Below are 9,788 nucleotides of genomic sequence, written 5' to 3'. Positions count from 1 at the left end.
TATTAACATAACTTTTATTGCTTTATAGTTTATTCAGTTGTATTTGTAATCAAGAGGAATGAAAAATGATTATTTACTGTCTTTCTCTCAAATCCTCTTGACCCTTTCCCATAAGGGAGAATCTCAATTAACATACAACTTCACATTTTATATTATGAGTTTCCATGAACTTCCTTTTCATTATTTCTTGGATTCTTCAAACTAACCCCACACAGCTGATAGACAACTGGGGTTTACCCTTTTCCTCAACCCCAATCTTCCAAACAAGAAAAAAAAAATCCTATGATCAATGTACAAAGAGCTTTACTGAACTGTTAAAAAATGTTCACACCCCATTCTCTTTTTGAAAAATTAATTCATTCATACATTCACCAAAATATTTACTAAGAAACTGTGATAAGCTGAGCTCCGGAATACATGTAGGGAAAGAGATTTTAAAAGTAATAACACAATGAAATAAATTCTGATCTCAAAGAGCTTACGTTCAGTGAAACAGCCCAGTTGCAAAACTATATTTTAATGCTATATGTTTAATGCTCTGAGATGTCTAGGGAAGCCTTCCTGGGGAAATGACATAACATATAAAAAAAGACCCATATCTTGTAGCAACACTGAACATTTGAGGAAGAGGAAACATCTGTCTCCACTGAAATGGCAGCAGTACCACTGTAAGTTGGCTGGGAACAAGATGGAAAATGGGGCATGGAAAGAGTTGGTGCCCCCTTTCCCCTTCCAAAATATTTTTTACATATAGATGAAGTCAGCACTGAGAAAAATTTAAAGCGAAAGGAGTATACAACAAGCAACCGGGAAGTAAATGGATGGAGTGGGGATGGCCTTCCATCATCTTGCATAGAGGTGTTGTAGGAAGGAGTGCCTAAGGTGAGTCTGTACAGCCACTTCACTACTTCCTTCTGTCTCTCAAATATTTCCAGATTCATCGGAAAGGTCAGGCACAAATCAGTGACCCTGGGGCATAAGAAAAAGTACACAAATAAAATACAAGAATGATGAGACTCTGGTTGAGGGAAAGAGAGGGGAAAATAAATACAAACAGACAAAAAAGATGAGGAGCAGAGATTTTAAGCCACTTAGAAGGCAGAAATTTTAGAAACTTGGTGCAAGTAAACAAGATGTACTTTTACTATCGATAGGATTTTGTCTCTCTGTTCTTTCCTTTCACTTTTTTTCTTTATTTTTGAAGCATTCTGACATCCTCCTTGAAGAAAACTTTTAGCAGAGATACAAAGAAACAAGTCAAATAAATATTTCTTAATCTAGTAGTCTAATTAAGTACTAAACTAGTACACTCAATGACAATTGATAAGCCAATAAATCAGTCAATCAATCAATGATTTCAGTAGTTTATAATTATAAGCTGGATGAGGTGGTTCACGCCTGTAATCCCAGCACTTTAGGAGGCCAAGGCAGGCAGATCACTTGAGCTCAGGAGGTGGAGACCAGACTGGTAAACATGGTGAAACCTCATTTCTGCAAAAAAAAAAAAAAAAACAAAAATTAGCCAGGTGTGGTGGTATGTGCCTGTATTTTCAGCTGCTCAGAGACTGAGGTGGGAGGATCCCTTGAGCCTGGAAGGTCAAGACTGCAGTGAGCCATGATCACGCCACTGCACTCCAGCCTGGGCCATAGGGTGAGACTCTGTATCAATAAAAAGAATGAATGAGTTAATTAAAATTATAATTTTATAAAGGACACAGTGGCAAATCATGGGGACATTTGACACGATTGAAGGGAGGAAGGATAATAAATGGTAAAGCAATGAGTCTAATAGTGCCAAAGTGTATGTAAAAGGGAAATCCTAAGTATGTCACAGTCTCAAAGGGGGAAAGGGAGCCTGTGTTCAGAAGCCTAAGTGAGCATCAAATTGAAGTCACATCCTAAGCTGAGGCTATACCTACGGATATGGTTTGGGTCTGTGTCCCCGCCCAAATCTCATGTCAAATTGTAATCCCCAGTGTTGGAGGAGGGGCTTGGTGGGAGGTGATTGGATTATGGGGGTGGATTTCCCCCTTGCTGTTCTTGTGATAGTGAGTGAGTTCTCATAAGATCTGATTGTTTTAAAGTGTGTAGCACCTCCCCCTTCTCTCTCTTCCTTTTGCTCTGACCCTGTGAGATGTGCATGCTTCCTTTTTGCCTTCCACCATCAATGTAAGTTTTTTGAGGCTTCTCCAGCTATGCTTCCTGTACAGCCTGGAGAATTATGAACCAATTAAACCTCATATCTTTATAAATTACCCAGTCTCAGGTATTTCTTTACAGCAGTGCAAGAACAGATTAATACACCCACATCCTGATAAAGGAAAATTAGTAAGAGATATGTCCAAGTGGTATATATATATATATATATATATTTCCAAGAGATAGTTAATTTTTAATGAGACTATCTGGGGAAAAAGGTGAGAAACTACTTCAGTTATCTATGCTAGCTGAATTTTTAACGTTGAGTAATTTTACTCAGTTATCTATGCTAGCTGAATTTTTAATGTTGAGTAATTTTAAGGATAAATGCAATCAAATATTTTTAAAGACCACACATCTGCAATGTCTGATCAGAGGGCTCTAGTATAGATTGGTTATATTAAGATAAGATCTAGGAGTTTAGAAGAGCTGAGCTCTTTGTGGGGAATAAACACAGTTGATGTCTACCTGCCCATCGTGGTATGACACCCTGGGTTTTTCTTGGGGATGGGGGCTGACCATTCTTATTGGTTAGGCACTTCTTTTGATTGATGTGCCTCTGCCATTATGATTGTTACATATTTTGAATAACACTCTTGAATAAACTCCATTCCAGAAATGTGACCTAATAACACAAAAAGCATCCCTTGTCAAGTGGCATTGCTTGCTCTAAGTTGCATATTATAAAGAGCAATCCTGCTGGTGCACTGGCTTTTTATCCCCATGGGGTAGAACCCATAAACAAGTAAGATCTCCTAGGAACCACCTATGCTTAAATCAATAACTATATGAAGCTAGTATGTTATGCTGTAACTATCAAGCAGACTGTCCCTGAGAAAACCAGGACTGTTTATTGGCAGGTGGGAATCTCTTGGGAAATATAATCCTCCTTATCCATTTAGGTAAGGATTCCCTTCCTATACCTGGGGAGATAATATGAAAGAGCCTTGATCTCCTGATGTATTCTCAAGTTTACTATTGCCAAAGAGATGTGTAATCCAATGAAGAAAAAATCTCCATGTACTTGTGGACTCTTCCCAGTCCTTCTGCTCTCCTCAGAACTCAGGTGAAAGTGCAGTCATCTTTCAGACCCAGCTATGGTAGCACACAGACTCTTTGGCTCATGCACTGCAAACTCTGGAACTCTCTTTCACAAACTGTTGTGCAATGTGTAAGGAATATCAGCCACGTCAATAATTAAATATATGGCAATAATCTTTGCAGGAATTTGTGCAATGTCAATCCATGTGGGAGCTGAGAAGTAGTAAATGCTTTGGAGTAAATTCTCCAACCAGGGCAGAGACTGATGGCTCTACACACTGCTTGCTGAAATCTATATTACCTCCACAAATCTAGCTCCTAGCAGGCAAAAAAAATTCAATGGAGCTGCAAAAGGAAGTGCAGAAGAGGGGAATAGAAAGAAACACTCTCTTGTATCCAATGAATATGTTTTTCTTTTCCTTTTACAGGAAAATCACTTTCTTATTTAGGTGTTTTAAAAACACATTTTAGTATATCTCTTGTGTTGAAACATGTCACAGGACCTCATAGAATATGATTGGCATCTGCTTTGAGTTAGAAGAAAAAACTATCATGGATGAATAAGATTGACATTCAGATGTTCCTTGGATACATTTCACCACATGGAGTTTAGATTTTTCTGGTTATTTTTTCTTGTGTGTGTGTGTGTGTGTATGTGTGTGTGTGAATTTAGGAATGATTTTCATAGCACCGGTCTTCTAAGACATCTGGTCCTAGATGGCAAAAAAGCCATGTTGTTCAGACAGTGGCAAGTTCTCAAGACAGGACAGCATTTGCTTTGCTTCATTTCTAGAGCAGCCTACATGTGACAACATGGCTTTCATTTGCCTTCATGTTCTTCTCTCTACACATGCCTGTCAAAAACCAGAAAATAAAATACTCATGCCCTGACCAAAGACTTATGCCTGCTATTTTCCCCATGGAAAATAGCTTTGCTCTGGTTGAAAAGAGAAATCTTATCATACACTGTATGTGTAGGGTATGAATTCTGATTGCTTGCCACCAGACCATGAAGCACAAGAAGAGTGAGTAATAACCATACACTTTTCAGTTGGAGATGGAACTGGTAGATAGAATTTGAACCCTGGCTGACTGTAGAATTATTTGCCACCTTAGTCCATACTGATATTTCTGCAAAATACTTCACTTGGGCTCAAGAATAGAACCAGAGGCAGACAGAGAATTCAATAATCGTTATTTATTAGACTAATGTATTAATGCCACAAATATTTTTAAGCCTCTTCTATATGCCATAGACAAAGCACTGAGGATACAGAAATGAAGAGCACAGCCCTATAGGAGCTCAACTTCCAAAAACAGCAACATAATATAAACTTGTAAACACATAAAAATATGATATAATGTCATGTACTGTAAGTGCTGAAAAGCATAATAAAGCAAAAGATGGAGCTACAATCCAAGTGCACTTTAGACGTGCCTTCAGAGGAAGGCTCCTTGATCTGCGTGTGTATGTGGGAGAAGTAATTTGAACAATCAAACAAGGGTTAAGAGCATAGAGTATGATTTTATTTTATTTTATCGTAGAAGATAGCATGAATTTAAAAACATTAAAATGCATGACATTAAATTCACAAATATAAACTTTTTTGCACATTATTTACACAATTCTGTGAAGTGGATAGAAGGTGTTAATTTTATCCTCTTCCCCTACAAAGTAAACTGTTAATAAAAAATTCACATAGATTGTAAGGGGCATAGCCAGGATCATGAACAAAGACTTCCTGACTCCAAATATAACATGTGTTCAAAACACAATATTTGTCATCTATAACCAGATAGAGGTATTGAATTTTGCAGAGGAGCTCTTTTATTATGGGTTGTAAACTGAAGTAGATCTGCCCTATTTATGGCCCCCGAGTGGAAGCCCATATTTGTGTCTTCTACTCATGTCCTCTTTCCCTCAGATTTTAACCAGAATAGACTCCTAAACCAAAAGGAAGAGGCATCCAAAGACTTGGGTGAGTAGCCCAGATTCCATCTGGTAAAAATTTGTTTTTTGTTTTTTTGTTTGTTTTGAGACAGAGTCTTGCTCTGCCACCCAGGCTGGAGTGCGATGGCATGATTTCGGCTCACTGCAACCTCCACCTCCCAGTGATTCAAGCAATTCTCCTGCCTCAGCCTCCTGAGTAGCTGATATTACAGGCACACGCCACCATGCCCGGCTAGTTTTTGTGTTTTTAGTGGAGACAGGGTTTCACCATGTTGGCCAGGCTGGTCTCAAATTCTTGACCTCGTGATCCACCCGCCTCAGTTTCCCAAAGTGCTGGGATTACAGACGTGAGCCACTGCTCCTGGCCCCATGTGTAAGAATTTGAACTAAGAGGTCAATGATCTGTAGACAATGGAACTCATAGGTCAACTCAAACTGAGAGAGGAACAGAGAAAGTTCATAGGGTGAGAGGGAATAAAAGAGGAAAGTAGAGAAAGAAGTAACTAACACTGAGAAACAGAGACAACCACATTTGTCCTGTAGAAAGTAAGGAATTACCCAAGATACTGTGTCAAATCCTCAAACATAGCATACACCATTGGTAGCTAGACTGAGAAAATCAATGATTTTTATCCTAATATATCTCTAGGAATAAAATGACTGTTATTTGACAAGGATAAGATAGGAGCTGAAGAACTGTCATCACTCGTTTACTGGTAGAAATAAAAAATGTAGATCCTCTAAAAATCTCCGTTGTGCTCTTTTTCAACTTCTTCACCCACAGTAAAAAGCTATAGCATTTCAGAACTGGAAGAGAACTCAGAGTTCATCAAGTCCAAGTAGGCCAAAATAATTTGATTTTATTTGGGCCACATAATATCCCTGTGAGGTTCAGAGAAGCAGAGATTACAGATGGACAAGCTAAGGCACCCGAGGCTTCACTCAAGTCATGGGGTTATGTATGGCACAAAACTCCTGGCTTCCAGTCCTGTGTCTCTTCTTCAGCAACAATTACATAACAGAACATACTTTATTATCTTAAAGCAGCCGCTCTGTCAAGCTTAAAAAGAATAAGGCTGGGCACAGTGGCTCACACCTGTAATCCCAGCACTTTGGGAGGCCGAGGCGGGCGGATCAGCTGAGGTCTGGAGTTTGAGACCAGCCTGACCAACATGGAGAAACTCCATCTCTATTAAAAATACAAAATTAGCTGGACGTGGTGGCGCATGCCTGTAATCCCAGCTATTCGGCAGGCTAAGGCAGGAGAATCACTTGAACCCGGGAGGCGGAGGTTGCAGTGAGCCAAGATCCTGCCACTGCACTCCAGTCTGGGCAACAAGAGCGAAACTCCATCTCAAAAAAAAAATAGAACTCCACTTCAAAATAACCACAGGCCAGAGGGATCACACAAGCAAAAGATCTTAAATGAATACAAATGAAATAAAAAGTAGAGACTTAGATGAGGAGACTCTTTCGGGGCCTAGTGGCTTCTACAACAGCATGTGTTCCAAAAACTTCTAAGCTTACTCTCTGGTCCTATCCTGTTTATTGAGATGAATTGCTCAATTCACCAAAATTCTCCAGGCCCAATTTCATCTGCTAGGTAGAAAAAAGTTCTGAGAAACCAGCATGCTATGAGGAATACAAATGAGCAAAATGAAAGGAACACTCTCTACAGCATGAAGAGCTATAAATTAATGGGTTGATAAAGTTGAAAAGAGGCCTTGACAGGTAATCTAGCTGCAAAATATAGAATACGGTAAATTATTATCTGCTACCCTGGCAGCTATTAGGGAGTTGAAAATACATGTATCTGTATTTCCAGAACACTTTGTCACGCAGTTGGGAAGAATGCAGAATGGAGAGGGATTCACTTATCTACTTCCACTGCTCCCCTCCATGATGGGGGTTTTTGCTTAGTCCAAGATGAGAGTTGATTGGGGCAACAGAGGTAGCCGTGAAGTAGAATGAAGTTTATTCCTGGAAACATTCCACCCATTGCCATTCTTACTGCCACCCCCACATTACTGCTCAGCTGCCTCCCCACTATCTTTTGCCATATTTAATAAATGTCTTTATGCTATCCGTCTTTATCCGAGGCTTCACACTATTAACTATTACAAGGAATGTTTTCCCCCTAGCAGTAAGTTCCTTTCCCCTCTAGACTTACTAACTAATAGTCATCACATCAACTTCATGTACTCTTCCACAAACATTTGTGGACCCTATTATTTATTAGGCACCAGCTTTAGCTTGTAGCTTCTCACCTCACCAAAATCCTTAATCAGATAAAATGCAGCTAGGCTCCAAAAGATGCTGATGCTAGAAATGTCAGTTGCACAGCAGGCCAACAGAGCCTGGTATTTCCAACCCCTAGATGTAGGGCAATGAGTCATGTGAGGCAAGGCTGCTGCTTGAATGACTGAGCAGAGTCAGGACCTGACAGTGGCCCTAGCCTTCCTGTTCTCTGAACAGCTGCTGAGCCCCAGCTTTCATCAGCGGATGCATGAGTAGAAGGGAAGTTCAACCCTGGGCAGCTGCCATGCAGTCAGAGGATGCGAGTGACCATCAGATATTTATCTGGCTTATTCCCTTTGTGCCCCAAAGACAAATAGATCTTTTCACAAAAGGTAGAACAAGGTCTAATGTACACACGTTACCTCAGGTTGAGGAACAGCAAAGTGTTTTCAGATATCTCCACTGATGTTCAGAAAGATGCCCCATTTTTCTCCATGCAGTTTAAGTGCCATTTTTTCAAACCTCATAGCACTTGTTATGAATAAACCAAGCAGGCTTTGTTACCATCTGAAATTCTATAATAAGTATTTTTCAGCCTTGGCCAGCATTCTAGAGAGAACAGCTTAATTATCACCACTGCAAAGTCCAAGGAAATCAGAATATGAACCCACCATTGATATATTTTCTTTTGACATACACAATTTTACTGAAACTGCTGACTTGGAGTTTGAAATGCAAAGATGTTTCATTTGAAAATTTTACAGGGACTATGGCTCCAGGAAGGCTCTTTGTATCCCTATTACAGCAATGCCATATTGCCTACCTGTTTGAATTCACTATATTCTTAAATCTAGAAGCCTTTCAAACAGGTTCAAGCTATAATCTCAAACATGTACCTCCTTTGTCTTTATTATTCACTTTATAATTGTATGCCAATGACCAATATAAAAGATGTTTCATTTAGCACTATAGCTAGCGGTATATCCATTCCTGCATTTCTGAGACATCTGCCAAGGTCCATGTTTGAGCAAAAATGTCATGCATTCTGTGTTGATCTCAATTTCCTAGGAAGATATGTGAGATGGGAATAGGCAAATTGACATTGTACTTTAGTGTCTGCTGGAATTATTTTGGATTCTTGATATCTAGAAAAGTGGTTTGGATAGTTGGCCAGGCCAGACATAGTGCATCCCTGTTTCAAGGAAGGTGAAGCAATACACTGGGCCATTCCCAAGCACTGGGGAAATGCTGTTTGATTAGGGAAGTTGCTAGTTCTGAAGACTGAGTGATGTAAATACTCCGTGAGGAAAGTTATTGGTCAGTTGATAGGTCAGCCATGGTCTGAAGACTTTTTCTTTTAACATAACAATTTGTTTTCAGACTTTAAAAAATCTCCAATAGACTCAATGCTAGCCAAGTATTTGGTGGTTTTGTGAAGGTTTTTGGTATTCATGTCAACTGCAGTTCTTCAAAAACCCGTTTAAAATGTTGTTTCCTTTCCATATGGCATTCTGAAAGGGAACAAGGGATTACAAATTTAAGATTGTGACAAAAAAAAAATGTTCTTTGTAACTATTTCTGTATTTTCTAAGCTTTGTAAATGAGTTTGACTCATATTTTGCCAAGACTGAATATTAGGTTTATTATTGGATTGTGATTTAAAACAAAAACAAAAGTACATATATTCTTGGCAACTGGAACCCTTATATATGTATAATTTGTTGTAGGCTTTTGGTTTGCATTTTTTCCTATGTTTTGAAGTTTGATTGACTATATAAATGAGTCTTGAAGAAGGATAAATCATCTAAGCTTTATTTCAACACTTTCAAAGCAGGTTTAGCACAATTTTAAAGTCTAAGACACTGAGCATTCTTTGCAAGGCTCGCCTCATTATTTCACACTGCGCACTGGGAATACCACATTCTCATGGACTTTCAAACACTCTTAAGGCTGTAACTTTGTCCACTCTTACGAATTTGACTCTACTAGACACGCCAAGTAATGTATCCTTCTGAGAAACCTTGGAGTCTCTGCTGAGACCACGGCTCCCTTCAGGGCGGTTCTCCATTCACAGATTGCTGCACTTTATGTCTTATAATCTTCACCCCTTACCCTTCAGCTCTGGTTGCAATATCTCTGTCCAGATAATGCATGGCCAATCCAAATGCAGCATCCACAGACTGAGCAAGAACCACAAGAAGTCCAGCTGGAAAACTCCACTCAGTAACATAATGGAATGACTGATACATCACATCTCTCACGGAGAGATCTGACTGAGAGATGTACAAACTCAGAGTCAGTAGTGGGAAAGAATTTGGGAGATAAATGAAATAAGATAGAAGGTGCAAACAGGGGGTAG

The 9,788-nt window shown here is 39.3% G+C and overlaps 1 long non-coding RNA gene across 1 annotated transcript in view; it reads right to left on the bottom strand.

The window, feature by feature from the left end:
* Positions 1 to 1,376: 1,376 nt before the first annotated feature.
* Positions 1,377 to 9,788, bottom strand: part of LOC131383253 (uncharacterized) — a 96,415-nt gene continuing 88,003 nt past the window's right edge. The window contains exon 5 of the long non-coding RNA XR_009213146.1: positions 1,377 to 1,491. This is a non-coding gene — a long non-coding RNA (uncharacterized LOC131383253). The remainder of the gene's footprint in view (positions 1,492 to 9,788) is intronic.

The sequence above is a fragment of the Hylobates moloch genome, unplaced genomic scaffold (genome assembly GCF_009828535.3).
Source record: "Hylobates moloch isolate HMO894 unplaced genomic scaffold, HMol_V3 SCAFFOLD_4, whole genome shotgun sequence".
Classification (NCBI taxonomy): Eukaryota; Metazoa; Chordata; class Mammalia; order Primates; family Hylobatidae; genus Hylobates; species Hylobates moloch.
This window is presented reverse-complemented; position numbering and strand designations above follow the sequence as displayed.